This window comes from Falco naumanni, chromosome Z, assembly GCF_017639655.2.
Source record: "Falco naumanni isolate bFalNau1 chromosome Z, bFalNau1.pat, whole genome shotgun sequence".
NCBI lineage: Eukaryota > Metazoa > Chordata > Aves > Falconiformes > Falconidae > Falco > Falco naumanni.
This window is the reverse complement of record NC_054080.1, coordinates 5,920,507-5,936,790: the sequence shown is the minus strand read 5'-3', so window position 1 is coordinate 5,936,790 and position 16,284 is coordinate 5,920,507. Positions and strand designations below refer to the sequence as shown.

Genomic DNA, 16,284 nt, shown 5'->3' with positions numbered 1-16,284 from the left:
ACTATTTCCTCTCATCCACGCAAACATCTCAGTGCTCCGTCAGGCTGCTGGTGGAAGGGGGGCAGCACGGGCTGCAGGCTGGACTCTGCTGCTTAAACACACACAACAGAAGTAACAACTTCACGGCTGGAAGGCAGGGCATTTTTTTTTTTTGTTTTGGATGTAATGATGATGAGATCATCTCATAATGATATGATACACCATATAATACCCATACTTTACAAAAAAGAAAAACTAAAAAATGAATGAAAACAACAACAAAACCAAAAAAAGAACCCCAAAAAACAACCCCCCAAAACACCCAAACCTGAAAAGCAAAATACAAAAGTTTTAATTTTAATTGGTATGTTGTTAGCAGAGCACAGGAGACCATTCCAAGTTCTGCGTTTTGGTTTCAATCATATCTGAGCATTAAAGACATCATGCCTCGTTAGGTGATAACAGGAGAATCTCCAATGAAATAAAGATAAGTCAATGTCTACTACATTGTTGAGGAAGGTTTGAAAACACAGCCAGAGTTCACTCTGGCATCAAAAACCTGACATTCACAATGCTAGACACGTGCATACGTATCACCTGCAAATGTACTGCTTTTAAGAAAAAACTTTTCTCTTCTCATTATTCCTTTTGAATGGCGGCAGCTGGCAATACTGACCATTTTGTGTCACACACAAGAACCATGAAGTGCTAACAAAAGAAAAGTGTGAATTTCCACACAAGTAGCAATGAGATTGTGTTGCCTAGGAGAAATATTTAGGAACAGCTAGGTAGAAGGGCTGAAAGAGGTGGAGAAGGCAACAAGGAAATAAAAGCAGTTGAACCAGTCTTATCTTATTTTCTTAGATTACACTTTGTCACCTTTTGCTGCTAACTTCATTGCCCAATAAAATACAAAAGGAATTATATTCCTCACCATTGCTGAATGTCTCAGAAGGCAGTAGCAAATGGTAAATTTATTTTTTTTCCCCTTTCTCTGGCCTATGGCTGGCTAAGGCCACTTTCCATTTCCACTGCCTTTAAAGCTGGCCCTGCGTAAGAGAGACCTGTAAAATAGCAGCGGTGCTTTGCCCTGGGAAGCGATGCACTTTGCCGCTTCATCTGGAGCCCTGAGCAATACCAAATGAGCTTTAATTAGCACACAAAATTCTGTCCATCTTCATTACAAATCGGCTTGATGGGTCATCAGCATCCTTCAGTCAGACAATTTACAAACACCCTGGGGACAATGCCACTGTGGCTGCCCACAGCTGGGTCCACCTGCGAGACATCCCTTTCAGGTGAGGCCTAAGTTATTCCTGGGAGAAGTCTTCCTACAGATGAAAAGCTCAACTTTCAGCAAGATTTCTGCCCCATCTAGCACTCCTACCACTCATTACCCAGCAGTCTGCAGCAATTTCACCTTTCCTTCAAATGCTGCTCAGACCCTCAGGTTGCACCACTGCGTAGTGAAAGCCACCATGGCTCATTGGTGTTTTCTCCATCCCACACCTGTTCATTTTTAAGGTTATCTTAGTTTTGTAGGCAGCAGACACTTTGTTTTCAAGGTCAGGGTTGCTTCTAAAACCTCTCTTAGGTAAGGAATACATTTTCTTCTCAACCCCTAGTTGCAAGATTGGGTCTGACCCTCCCACCTGTTAAAGGAGGCTTTGATGAAGAAAGGTGGGAAGGAGACTAAAGGGACAAAGAGGACCAACAGGCTGCATCAGGCAAGTCTTCATCTCTGTGATGGTGGAGGCAGCTGTGGAGCTAACGCTTGTATTTGCATCAAGAAATTAACACACAACCACTGAACAAAGAAAGGTGTGGGGCAAACGAGAGGATTAATTTATTTGGGATCCACTGCAACGGTAAGAGAAGGAGAGATGAGGAGTTTTGGGAGCTCAGTGAAGAACACTGAAGGCAAGAAGATCAGGAGGCAGAAGGAAGGACCCAGTGGGACAGGGACAGAAAGGAAGTCTCAGATTTTTCCTCCCCCTTCCTAAGTATTACCTTGCAAGCAGACACTCCACTTTCAGTTTTCATGTCACCTCTATTCATGAAAAAATCTCATGAAGATACTGAGTAATTACAGGGAGAATAAAATCTCAGCCAAGGCATGAGGATTTGCCCCTACCTCTTAAACTGGCAATTTAGATGAACACGTCATTAGCACTCAATGAATTAGTCAGTGCCATTCTCAGGATTACAAATTATACCATTAATTAACCCGATACACAAACAAGGATGTAAAGTAACCACAAGCCTGTTCACTTCTGTCCCACTTAGCAAATGGCAAAAATTCAGTCATTGAAGAAAGCAGCAGAAACAATACAGGGAAAGTGAAGGAGAAATTTTTCTTTAACTTGGAAAAAAAAAAAGTAACAGTTATCTGCAGCTCATTAGTGTGTAAAAAGCTTCAGACAGCAGGTTTACCCAAACATCATAACTCTTTTCTCTCCCCACCCTGCAGTACTGGGACTATCCATTTGCCCCAAGTAGTACCAGCAGGATTAGTTAGAAATTCTATAGGATACAATACCCCATGTTTAAAAAAATCAGGATGTACAATCCACAAACATGAATTAGAGGGGCTCAGGAAAAAGTAATTAAAAAAAAAAAAGGTATTCATTTTATGTTTAAAAATAGCCACTCAATGGCTAACAAACAGCTCTTTTGAGAGAAAATTGCCCCACAACAGAAAAGCATGTCAAAAAGTGTTGTATGTAAAATCTACACACTAATGGCAGGTCATCATTGCATGGGCTCACATGTGCTGAGGAGTGTACTGTAGTTAGTTCCCAGAGATGCAGAGCCGGTGAGGAAGGTTTAGAGGGCCTTAAAAACCAATAAGAATACGCATTATTCATCCCCAAAAGACATATATGAAGAGAACTGGAGAAATCCTAAAATAAGCCAGGAAGACTGATTTTTATTATTTACTGATCTATAAGCTATAGTTAATGAAAAAGATGAAAGTGTTCTTTATTAGATCTTAGCTAGCACATCCAAATCCCCAACCATCAACTCTCCTGGCTGAGCAATTATTCCAAAATTAGCATGAAATAACTTTGTAATTCATTATCTCTTGCTTTCATTAATATCCCCAGCCCCTCACAGCATTAAGAAATGTACAAAATATGAACGAGGGGAACTGCCTGAAATTAAAAAACTTCCAAAACCTTTCAGAAAAACTTTCAAATATCCTACGTCTTGGATAAGGTATTAAGAAATATCACAGAGGGGTACAGCTCTGTCTTGAACAGTATATCTGGTTTGGATACAGCAAATAAAGACATGGAGGAAAAACTCCACAAAAATTCCCTTATCACCTCTGGGTTAGGCTCACGTGTACACCTACCCTTCCCCAGAAAACACGCTGTTGATTTTAGGGATTTATATGCACATCTGTGAATCTCAAGAGGTCAGTTCATTTCAGTTAAAATAAACTTTATCGTGAATCAGTGGCTGCCTTTCTGTAGTAGCCGACGCAAGTGGCAAAACATGCCAGTTCTACCTGCAGCCCTACTAGCGCAGTTTGAGGGCGTGACATACCTTAGAAAGTCTTAAAAAGAGGGAATATCGACCAGGATATAAGGATTGCACTAAAAATAGCCACACCTTTCAACAACAAGCAGTCTTTTCCACCCTTGGCATCTGCTGTGATTCAGTTGTTACTCAGAAGGGAGAGAGCATCCAATGGATGAATCATCAGGCTACATCCTGCAGCAATTCTGTTTTCCCTAGTGGTCTTCCACAGAAGAAATGACGAGTCCCAACTTCTGCAAGTTGGAGGGATCCAGCTGGGAGCCACACTGCCAGAAGCAAATGAGTAAACGAATGAAAAGGACAGGGCCATACATGACACCATTTACATTCCCCAGCCTTGACTACATATGCCTTCATGCAATGTACTTAATTAGTCACACTGCAGTCAATTAGGTTATTCATGTAGCTAAAGTAACTTTTGTTTAAACCTTTAGAAAACAGAATGCTTGGTAAAGGGCTTCCTTTGGAAACAGAGGTGTGGATTAGCTAAATGAGTTACTCACACAGGAGATTCTGTTATCTCTCGGCTGTGCAGGTCACTTTTCACTAGCAATGCACAGCCTGAAAACGTAGCTGAATGCATCCACATGAAATAGAAAAATACCACAACTTCAGTCAACTCATAATCATTTCAAGCGTGCTGTTGGTCTAAGCACCGCATTTTACAAGAACTATCTTGAATGGATCCTTTCATCTGGGTAACGGAAAATTATTCCTAAAAGCCAGGCGAGAACAGCATGAGTCTGAGTCTGTCCGATTGCAGGACATCTGCTGACAGTCTGAGGTGTGCAGGGATGCCTTATTTTTTTGTTTGAGATTTATGACTGGAAGTCATGCAAAAGTGGTCAGTTTTCCTGATTTTGCTTTCTTCATCCCAAATAAAACTTCTATTGGCAAAGAAAAAAAAAAAAAAAAAAAAGGAAGGGGGGAACCCCGCAGGAAAGGCTGCATGTGTGCATAAGAGGCCAGTAGGTGCTCAAGTCAGTCACATTAGTATTCTATTAATTTTTTTCCCCTTGAATTCTTGCTGCAGATAGGATTAAACAATGTTTTTGCAGCATGTAACCCTTTAGGCAGCCTCTTCAAAACATATCACAGCCCCATGAGAGGAAGATCTGCCAGTTCCTGGATTCAGTCAGGTCTGCTGTGCAGCTAATTCACAAGCTGGGTTAATTTTCTGAAGGCAAAAAAGACAAAATATTGGCAAAAAGATGCCACCCCCCTGCCAAACATCACACCAACTAAGGTAAGCAATCTTCACATTAACAGTACTGGTGATCCAGAAGTATACATTTCATGGCCAAATTAAGTGTTATTGTCTGTTTTTATATGTTGTCAGCATTAGCAGATCATTTTCTGAGTGTCTAGACTTTGTAATAGAGTTATTGCAGCTCTTTCCTTCAAACAGCGGCACAATATAAAACCGTCAGTCAAGAAAATTCAGATACTTCTCTTTAACATAGGTATACATGCACACACACATATATACACACACCTGCATACATATACGTATATACACACATACATACCTACACGTAGTATATACATACAAATGCAAATACATACTACATGTACAAATATATACACACACCTCTATAAAGAAAAGTTAGAAGAGTGTTCTATGTAAGCAGTTTTACATTAGAAACATTGGAAAATGGGATTTATGCATAAGGAATAAAGTAATTTTTCACTACAGTTATTAGCAAGATCTCTGTTGTTCAACACATAAGCAATTTAGATAAAAGAATCCATAGTGGTATGACAGCAATCTCTGAACAATACAAAACTACTTGGGAGAGTCAGAATGAAGCCAGTTATAAAGTTCTGCAGGGGGATCTCTTGGTATTGCACCACTGAACAGATGAAATTCAATGTGATAAATGCACCTCTGGTACTAAGGAAGAAAATTATCCTAATTTCACGCACTGAGTCATCGATGTCTTCCCTCTTCTGCTTGCGGGTAGCCCTCCAAGGACACCAGGTAAGAGCCCAGGCAGCACAAGCTCCTGAAGTCCTGAAATGTAGGAGCAAATAGGGGTTGCCCCACATAAGGGATCATATGGGGAGCATATAGGGATTGTCTTTTTACAGGACATAACAACACATATTTCAGCTTGTGCATGGTTGTTACTTTCTTAGGCAGACTGTGATCACTGGTGCAATCCCTTCACATCTTTGACATTTAATGGTTAATAATTTTTCCGATTCCTAGACTCTTTCTTAAATGTCAACTTTCTCACACTCATGATGATGTCTTCAGATGTTATGAAACCTCCTGAGGCTGAGAGGAAAGCCAATGATGCAACCTCCCTCTGCCAAACAAAATTTCACAATTTGTTCTTCAGTGTTTGCTTTGACTTCAAAAAACATATACTATGTATTTCTACATCCATCTTACATGGAACTTAACATTACTGAGAACCAAGTTACAAAGCCTAAGAAAATATTCTCTGAAGGGATAGGGTGGAGGAGTCTGCTGGGTCTCTGCCAGCTGCTCTCCATTTTCTTTCATCCTGTTTATCCTTGGTAGAGATATTAACTCCAACTTCCAAACGACCAGTACCATAATTTCCAACCAACAGAAGAGTCCACTGAATCCGATCTCATTCCTCCCTTTCTTAATGAGGATCAAAACCCAAACAAGCACTGGGGCAAGAGTGGAAAAAGGGGCATTTACAGCCCGGGAAGCAGCTACCATCTTTCTCCAACTCTCAATCTATGTACATTCACAAAGAAAGACTGATGGGATGTTAACCATCTAACAGCTTGGCATTAAACACCACGTCATACCACTTTAATCATACTTTCATTCTGTTTTCTCAGTAGGTTTCTCCTCTTTGTCATTCTTCTGTAACTCATCTGGAAGCCAAAATAGCTGGGGAGTGCATTGGAGCTATGACAAGTAGGGAACAATTATACAGCACTCGCAGGAGGAGGGAAGTTCCCTTCTTGGGCCCAAAACTGGAGAGACGATGGCTGTGTTTGGAGGACATGACATACATTACAGTTACAGCACCTACCCGTGCACAGACAAACACCCACAGCTCAATCAGTGACCCCTTGTCCACAGTTATGAACACCAAAACAAGCAACTTTGGGCTCCTACAAAGTAAAAATGAGCTACACTCCTTAGCCAAACTTTTGTGCTGATGTCATAAGGTCGTGATGTGAAGCATCACAACTGCTCTGCCATCCAGGACAGGGCGATTCTGCAAGGATGAAACAGGTATGGATATTTCTGCTGGTTAACGAATACTTGCACAGTCATTGGATGTTCTGTTTTACAGATGTCCTTCCCAAAAGTCAGGTGGTTTTGCCAGCTATTTCCTCAAAAGTTCTGCTGTCTTTATTGGTCTCTACAGAAGGATCATACTCTCAAAAAACATTATTTTTTTCGTGAAGTGGTATGAAGATAATAGGCAATTTTTGAGCCTAAGATAACTGAAGTATCTATGTAATTACCAGTTTAACCAAGGAACCAAAGAGAAATGTGTGGCGCAGGTATTTTTCCCACTGCTCATGTCATTCATTATTCCCTGTTCCTAAAACTATGATCTTTTCAGAAAGTTAAAGAGATACCAAGGCTAAAATATAAATTGGATTTACTCAGTTTAGAGGGGATCACTAATACAACAGGTACTTCAGAGCAGAAGCTCTCTGATAATGAACTGTAAAACTGTCATTGAAACATTGAATAATATAGATTGGAAGGGACCTCTGGAGGTCCCGAGTCAAATCCCATTCTCCCTTAGTCAATATCACAGAGCTACACATTTGAGAACTGCTCCTTTAGTTTATAACAGATCTTTAGTATTGCGAGTAGCAAAAGGCCCATTAACTTCTCCAAAAGCAGGATATCTTTCTTTTTATTATTATTTTTAATACAGAAATTAGAACTTTCAATGATAAACAAGTAAGTGTACAAAAAAAAAAAAAAAAAAAAAAAAAAGAACTTGCACATATCACTGCACACACTAGGTATCTATTTTGTTAGGCAGTCTGATTATTGAATTTGGTCCTCTTACATCTGGCTTCCCCAGAGTGAAAAGGTTAACATCTGTTCCAACTCTTTTATTTGTTTAGCGATTTCTTGCTTATAAATGTAGAATTGTTAGGGTCGAAGTAGGTTTTACACCAGATACAGAACAAAAATAATAGATTACGGATTTTGCAAAGTACAAGACATGTGGACATGTGGGTTCTTAGTCAAATTTTCTGTGAAATAACGAAATATCATCTTATAAAAGGTCCTGTACCTTAACCTATCTTTCTCCAGAATGAAACTGATTTTTTTTTCCTTACTTCCAGTAAAATTTTGTTCTTTAATTTCAAACTCTGTACCAAACAGAGATCTAGCTTCTCCCTTCAGCCCCCACAAGCCACCAGAGGACTCTGAATAATATTTAATTCATACTAAGAGTTACTTATTTCATTATAACTCATTCCATGTAGCCCACCCAAAACCCATATGGTAATAGCTTTCTATTACTGTTGACATAAATGTATATGAAACAGATGTGGAAAGCCTAAGGTGAATGCGCATACCGGGTTGCCTGAAACAGAGTTCAATATTTACTCTAAGAGGTCTCCTTTAGCAGCAAAGTTTTCCTGTTACACTCCCAACACTATTACGAATTCCTGCTCAAAGAACGTATAGGGGTCATCTGTACATATAACTTTAGTATAAGCTAGAATATGTCACTCATTTGTGCCTGATTCTGGTAAGTTAAATCAGTACTACACAATGATATTTAAGTTTTTCCTTCAGGTCTGATCAGGGTTTCTTTTGTTGTTTCTGAGATTTATTTGCCACTAACTCAACAGCAACAGTTTTGAAAGTCTCTCCCTCCCATTGCCCCAGTTATCCCTCCAGTCCTTGCACTTACTACCTGATGCCAAAAAAAATCTCTTGGGCTGCAAGACTCAACATTTATCCCACTGTGTGTCTGTTTTCAGCAGTGGCACACACTGGTTTAGCTCTCTGCTTCCACAGGGGAGACCAAATGTTCCTCAGATTTATCCCAGATGATAACACGGGGTTACACATACAAGGTGCCATAAGGTATTATCTACAACTTCAGCATAACTGCTTGTCAAAAAGAATATTAATTTTATTGTGTTTCCATTCCAAGTTCCTCTGCCAAGCATATTTCCAAAATAATTGCAGCCATTGTGTTTTCTAGCTGAAATAATTGCACTATGGCAAAGCGCTGTAGGAATATTCGTAGCAGATTGCCAGCCAATCCATTTTTCTTTGCTAATTTTCACTTCCACAATTCGCATTCACTAAGACACCTGCATGACTGAAAAACGAAACAACTGGTCAGAAGTCATCTGGTTGCCAGTATCTCAGTGACTGAGCATTCTGTGATTTGTGGGTTTTTGCTTGCTCAAAGCTTTGTGTCTGTAGATTGCCTGTCCTCTCTGTCCTGTTCCCCTCAGCCCCTGCACCCCAAGGATGAAGATGCTGCCAAGTCTTCAGGATCTACCTCCAGCTGACAAAATTATCTTATCCAGGTCAACTTCTTGGTATTGTTGACTGAGCTTGCAGGGTCTTGTTCTCAGCTTGAAGATATTGCTCCATTCGGATGTTACACAACGGCTTACAAACGTCAGACGTACTCAGTTCTGAAGTTTCAGGGAAAATAAAAGGGCAAAACTCTACTGCTGTCATTTGGGAAAGCAGAAACACAGCAGGGTGGAGACACAAGTCTGCTGGAATGTGATCATCAGAACTTCAAACTCTAGCAATCTTTGACTTTTTTCCAAGGAAGTCATTCCACTTCAGCTTGATCAACTTTCTAATACCCTTCTGAACACAATCATGTCCCGAAAGAGGGGGAGAAGGGAAGTTAAGGAGAGAGTGAGAATGGTAAAGGGCATAGGGGCACTGGCACAAGGCAACAGGAAAAAAGATGCAGGCAAGCAGAGAAATGCACAGAAATTCCAGAGTGGTGGAGAGGAAGAGCCTTGCCAATGAACAAGTAAGCAATGTGGATTAAAGAAATATGAGGTTTCTCCCTGGAATTCAGGGCAAGTGACAAGTGGCTCACTGGGAAGGCTGGGAGGGGAAAAATGGAGCTCTTGCTATATGGATGGGGATTGCTAATGGAGGGGAAACAAGAAGCTCTTCTATACACGATGGGCTGGTCCCATAGAATTAATAACCTGTGGCCCTCTAGTTTATGTAAGTTCGACTTTATCTTGCAGGATTCTGGTGAAATGGTACAAAAAGCTAGCTAGTTTCCATTTGTTACACATCTTGGTAAGCTATAATACAAATCCAGTAGAAGAAATCTTTCCACTCCCCACTGACAATGCTGGAGACTGCTGGTGTCTAATTAGGGTGAACAAATTAATGTCAACGAACCGCCCTGGTTTCCAAAGGCTAGTGAGTGCTCCAGACCCTGGAGTGCACACTGCCTGGGTAGTGGAACCACAGAGCAGTGCGAGAGGCATTTGTCACGGGTGACAGGCAGATGTTACTGCCCTGTGATGAGTCAAGACCTGCTTTGTCGGGCTTTGCCACCAGCTGGCTGGAGGGGAGGAGGAGGAAGCCCACCATCGCCCCGCTCCAGCAGCGGGGGGGGGGGCAAGGAAGCAGCATCAAGGCACGGCCTCACCACTGCTGCCTCTCCCCTTTGCTCGAGAAAGCAGAGCGGTGCCAAGGATGGCTGACAGCACATCACGGACAAAGGGGAATGCCAGGCTGAAGCTGTCATAAAAATCAAAGCACCTGCGTGGGGTCCTGGTCCTCCAGCAGGACTCAATCTCTTTGAGGAACAAGAGGAAGGTAAGGTTAGGGAGATGAGGACACTAACACATCTCCCTTCTTTTTTATGGTTTATTTACCAACCCCTTAGGATTAATGGTACCTTGCGATATTTCAATACCTTTTCAGTGTCAAGACCATGAAAGATTTCAGGTGGGATCTGTCGACAAAGGACAGGGATGCTCTCTAGGCTGCAGAACAATGGACAAACTTCTTTGCCGACCCTGCCCCAGCCTGGGATCCCGAGGAGGGTGTGTTTGATCTACACCAGTCATCCACAACAGGCAACTGCAGACCAGACTTTGGGCCTCAGCATGTTATTTGCATTCCCTGACCCACACCCAAGCCTCTTAACATGACTGCAGGCATGAAACATCCATGGAAGCGTATTCACAGCGTACAGTTGGTCTGCAGCTGCAGGGAGGACAAAGGGCAGAATGTTTATCAGCAGAACTAAAGAGACTGACAGCCTTTTGTGCACTAAAATATTTCAAAAGATACCCTTCAGGGGAAAGCTGTAACTGAATACAGAATATATATTCTATTTCATTAGGTGAATCAACATTTCTAAAAGACTGGTAAAAAAATCTTCAAAGAAAGAGCAAAACAGTGTTCTGAGTTTAAAATGCGAAGTACTTGCAGTTAGTGAGGTCTTAAGCCACTTGCAAACCTGATCTACCTGAATTTCCACTGAAGTAAAGAGAATTTGAAGGACCTTGCTGCCTCTCCGCAAAGACAGAGAGTTTTATGAGGTTGGGGTCTTAATTAGATTGGTCTTGCCCACTGACTCTTTTTTTAAACACAGATTAATCACATAGATAGGTTAAGAAAGACATAAAGGCAGCACTATGTAACACATGTAGAGGAAACATGAAAGGCAACACACCAGTTGAACGCTGAGCAGGTCAGGAACAGGGCAGTATTACCAAGTTATACAAGTGCTGCTAAAAGGGCTCCCCTGTTACCCGAAGTCGAACCTACACCGTGTTTTCTGAAAGAGCCTCTTTTCTGACAGTCTTTCCAAAAAAGCTGCTGGAAACGGCTACCTTCCCCCACCCCCCGTCTCTGCGCGACACAAACTGGCGAGCACAGTTCACAGTCGGTTTGCAGAGCGCAGAGCGATTGCTGTGTTTATGAAATCCTATTCCTGTTAGTCAAGGAAATGAGTTTGACTCACCGGCTTGTTTATGAGTTTTGCTTTATGCAAGCTACTGCCGACCTCAAACTGCTGACCCGCCAATATGCTCAAAACTTCTGCTCAGAGGGGGTTTCACAAGGTACGTTTCCGTTGCTGCAGAGCATTGCCATTTCTTCAGAGGAAGTATTTTTCACAGTCTTAAAGCACTACAGTGAAAGCTGGTGATGGGTCTCATATGGCACAGATGTGTAACCACAGCAATGCAGCGCAGCACCTCTGTAACATTCTTAGTTCCTTTACCCTGTGAGGGGATGATTTACTCTCTCTGAGCACCTCCTTCCCATGCCATGCCAGCCCTTGCCAGCAGACATGCAATAGCAGAACTGCTGCCTTAAAATGCAAGAGTGACTCTACAGACTTCAAATTTAATCAATGCCATAAAATAAATAAATAAATAAATCAGCCTTTCATATGCAGGTCTGAAGAGCTAGGAGGTGAACCCTCAAGGAGTATGAAGCAATTGTGATTGTCAGTTTGAAAGAGCCGAGGTCTCAGGATTGGGACAATAATAAAGTTAGCTTAGTGGAGAAAAGAAAAAAAAAAAAAAAAAAAAGGAAGTTGAATCAGTTGCAGAAATCCTGGTTTGAAGGTTTATTTTCTGGGCTCTGCTTTCCATTTGATATGCACTGGAAGACTTTAATAAGGCTTATACCCCTCTGCTTTCCAGGGGTACACAACACATGATGGAAAGTTCAGGCTGTTGTTCTGCTCCCTTTGTTTGAGTCTAGCTGAGCTTGGAAACTGAGGCTGGAAGTTAAAACCTTTGCAACCCATGCAAAAAACAATTCAGCATGAGTCAGAGTTTTTTGGGTGGTTGGGTTTTGTTTTTTTTTTTTCCAGCTAACCAAAGGGAAGTCAGAGAGGAGGAGAAACCACCCTCTCTCTTCTGTACATACAGCTCACTGATGAAGACATGATAAGAAAATTGCACATATGAACATACAGCTATATAGCTTGTGTGCACATGCAAGCCTACACACCATTTGAATTCGAGCCCATTTTCAAATGCTTACTTCTGGGGATTTTAGCTTCTTAGGTAAGCATAATGTTACCACAGACTACTGGGTAGCATAAAAAGAAGGGAACAGAAAAAACCCCAAATCAGCAATTGTCAGCTTTTTTTTGCTGTTCAGAGATCTGAAATCTTAGCTTTCCTTTTTAAAGAATAAAACCACTCAACCTAATTATATCCTTTCTTTCTTCATAAAAGGGATGTTCTATGGGTGCTGCCCATAAATTAAATAAATCTTCCTCTCACCCTCCATAGACCAGGTTTCTCTTGTCAGTACTGTTCCTGCTCCTCATTGTTTCTGTGGGGACAGTAAGGCAGCAATGAGTCTCGTACTCTTTTGCACTAAAGCATCTGACTTGCTGTTTTCCCTCATGCTGGCATTGGTGCTCAACTCGCCCTGCAGTAAGGCAGCTCAGGGAATTAAACTGGGGGGGGGGGGGGGGGGGGGGGGGCGCGGATAGGAAGGAAAGGAAAAAAAAGGAAAAAGGCACCAAAAAATAGTTTTCTGCCAGCATAGCTCACCCATCGGCAGGTGAGGCGAGAACCACACCACCACCGTTGGATACCCAGCAGGTCAGCTGGAGGGGCATTGCCTGGTGGTACCCTAAGCCCAGCTCCGTCAGACCCTATTTGTTGTGTAACATCCATTTTATGGGCATTACGAGCTTTGAGCATGCTAGAAAGGCTTCAAGCACAGCCCCGTTCCCGGCGGCTGCCAGCGGCAGTAAATATAGAACAAATCCAGCCCGCTCACGGTTCATATTGAGGTACTGTGTCAACAGCCTGTGATCTGAGGAACGCTTTTTGGACCGCTGTCAAGTTCCTGAAGGACAGTGCAAAAACCAGGTCACAGTGTGCTGGGCTCTCCCATTTCCAGCTGCTGAATCAAAGGGGAAGAAAGAGAGCAGGAATTCAGACTATCTGCTGCTCCGAACTAACTGCACCCACTGACGTTCGTGCTGCACGGACGTTCTGCAGCTGCAGAAGAGAGGTCATGAGGTCTGCACAGTTCCAACTTGAGATGACATTTTTTCAATGTCTCCCCTATTCTGAGCTTGGACAGGCTTTTAACATGGCAAGAAACCCACAGGATAAAAAGAAACAACCTAAGAGCTCCCTCACACTGCTCGTTTTCTCATTCCTGCCCAAGTTTATGGTGACTTAATGCCACTCAGGCCATAAAACCTTTTTTTAGAGTCATAGAATCTTTGACGTTGGAAAAGACCTTTAAGATCATCGAGTCCAACCACTGAGCCAGCACCGCCAAGCCCACCACTAGCCATGTCCCTGAGCACCGTGTCTACACGTCTTTTGAAGACCTTCAGGTACATTGATGCCACCACCTCCCTGGACAGCCTGTTCCAACATTTGACCACCCTTTCAGTGGAGATATTTTTCCTAATAACCACTTGATGGAGCATCTCGAGGCTGTTTCCTCATGTCCTATGGCTTGTTACATGGGAGGAGAGGCCAGCCCCCCCTGCCTACACCCTCCTCTCAGGCAGTTGTAGAGAGCAATAAGGTCCCTCCCTGAGCCCCCTCCTCTCCAGGCTGAACCCCCCCTAGTTCCCTCAGCTGCTCCCCACAGGACTGTTGATCCAGAACCTTCCCAGCTCCATCACCCTACTCTGGACACAGTCCAGTGTTTTGCCCTTGTTTAGGCCTGTGTAGCTCTCCGCTGTCACTACTTCCATCTGCTGCCTGCAGTCCTCTTTTCCTCAGCCACCACCAAGATGCTTTGATCAGCCCCCTTGATGGCCTTTCAAATGCTTTTTGTTTTGCTCCTTCCCCTCCCCTTGAAACCATCCTTGTCTTAAGCCTCTGTGGCAAGCTGATTGGCAGTTCTGCTGAGATCCCTCCTCCTCTCTCAGGTGTTCCGATCTGAAGTGCAAGATCTCGACAGATGCAGTTGGGTGGTGAGGTCCACAGGGAGTGATTACAGCTGGAAAGACAAAGGAAAGACTATCTTGACCTAAGGAGGTTATCAGACCCTAAAGGGAGGTTACATTCCTGGCTGGATGTAAGGGAGTAGACTCACCGAAAAAATCAGTTTTATTGAAACACATCCAGAATGTTTTTTGAAAATGCAGATTTTAAGACAAAAAATTAAGTTGTCAAATGGCCGTTTCCAACCCACTTTTTGAAATTTTAAAACAGGCCCAATTTTTAAAAAGTTTTCGAGAAATTGAATACCCTGACTTTAATTTTTTTTTTTCCCAATGGCAGTCTAAAATTATTTTTCCACTCAAAAAAGTCATACAATGTGATTCACTGTGAAGCATCCCTTGTCACTGCCTTAGCACCCCCCCAAAAAAAAAGAAAAAAACAACAACCTAGTTTGTATTTACTTAGTTTAAAGAGTTTAAAGGAACCTCATTTCAGGTATGGATACCTGCTTTCTGGAAATCAGTTGCTCTGGGCAACCTAAAGTCAAGAAGTTTAAAGCTGCTTGTTCTTTTTAGAAACCTTTTTCCTTAAAAAAAAAAAAAAAAAAAAAAAAATCCCGAAATAAACCACCCCAGAGGGTTTAGATAAAAATGACAATGTAGGCCTGTGCCAGACTGACTTTGCCTGTATCTTTTCATGCATCCTACAGTACCGATTCACAACAGGCATACCTGGCACAGCCCAAACCCTGCACGCGGAAGGCAGTCGCGCTGAAATACATCCCCCTCGGTGATGCCAGCTACTGAGAGAATGACAGAGATGGTGACAAGCGCAGCCGAGGTCTGGCCTTACCCAGGGACGGCTGGAAGCACGTCCCTTAACCAGCTTTTCCCTCGGATTTTCTGCACTGCATGGAACTGAAGTTCACCCCGCATCTCCCAGTGGAGCAGCTGCGCTCTGTGAGTTTGCACAAACGTTTTCACCTCCTGGCACACAGGCGCATTCCCCCCCAACACCACCACGCGAGTCCCAGGCTCCCATAGCACTGATTCAGCCGGCGGTGACAAACTTGCAGCTAGCTTCACAGTGAGAACTGTGAGATGCAACACCACCATCGCATGCAAAGCCGGGAGCGTCCCCAAATGAAGCCAAAGGGGTTGGGGTTAATTAGGTAATATTGCAAACGAGTGTATTTTAACCGTCAGGGAATGCTTCAGCGGTAACCAGCAATCCTGCGCATGGTTTGGAGCCTCGTGCGAAGGTGGGGGCACAGTGGGGCGACGGTTCCTGCAGCCCAGCCCAGCCCAGCGAGAAGGGGGGACTCCAGCAGGTCTCTGGTCCACGTCCTTCCCCGCTGACACCGCACCTTGAATCTGCATTTCACACTGAGTACGTGCTGTTAGCATGAACCAAATTAATCAAAAAATCCATGTATAACCAGGAATGGGTAAAAGCAGCCCAGTGCCAGCAGAGATTTTTTGTTGATTCGGGGGGCGGGGGTGGGGAGTTGGGAGGTTTGGGGTTTGTTTGGGGTTTGGGGTGGGGGGTGTTTCTCTACCCACCCCCCCCAGCCCCCGGCTTGTTTGCAGGGCGGGGGGGCGGGGGGGCCTGGGGGGGTGGGGGGACTTGGGGTGCAGGGACAGGGCAGGACTGGGCAGGGCAGGACCGGGGTTCCTGGCAGGGCTGGGGGTGCCGCACCTTCCCCCCCCCCCCCACTGCGGACTCAGCGCTGACCCAGGGGACTCCCTGCACGGGCAGCGCATTGGCGCGATCACTGCATTGTTTCGTACTTTGTTTTCTTATTTTACTATTTTGCTGTTTCGTTTCTTATTACTTCAGTATTTTGCCATTTTATTATCTCATAATTTTATTATTCCACTCTTCCATGAT

The 16,284-nt window shown here is 43.3% G+C and overlaps 1 long non-coding RNA gene across 1 annotated transcript; it reads right to left on the bottom strand.

Annotated features, from left to right (window-relative positions):
• Nucleotides 1-284: 284 nt before the first annotated feature.
• Nucleotides 285-11,847, bottom strand: LOC121080994. Its single transcript, XR_005825557.1, has 4 exons — nucleotides 11,475-11,847; nucleotides 3,598-3,791; nucleotides 2,748-2,814; nucleotides 285-2,341 (listed from the first exon to the last, which is right to left on the bottom strand). It is a non-coding gene; the product is annotated as an uncharacterized LOC121080994 (long non-coding RNA).
• Nucleotides 11,848-16,284: the final 4,437 nt, after the last annotated feature.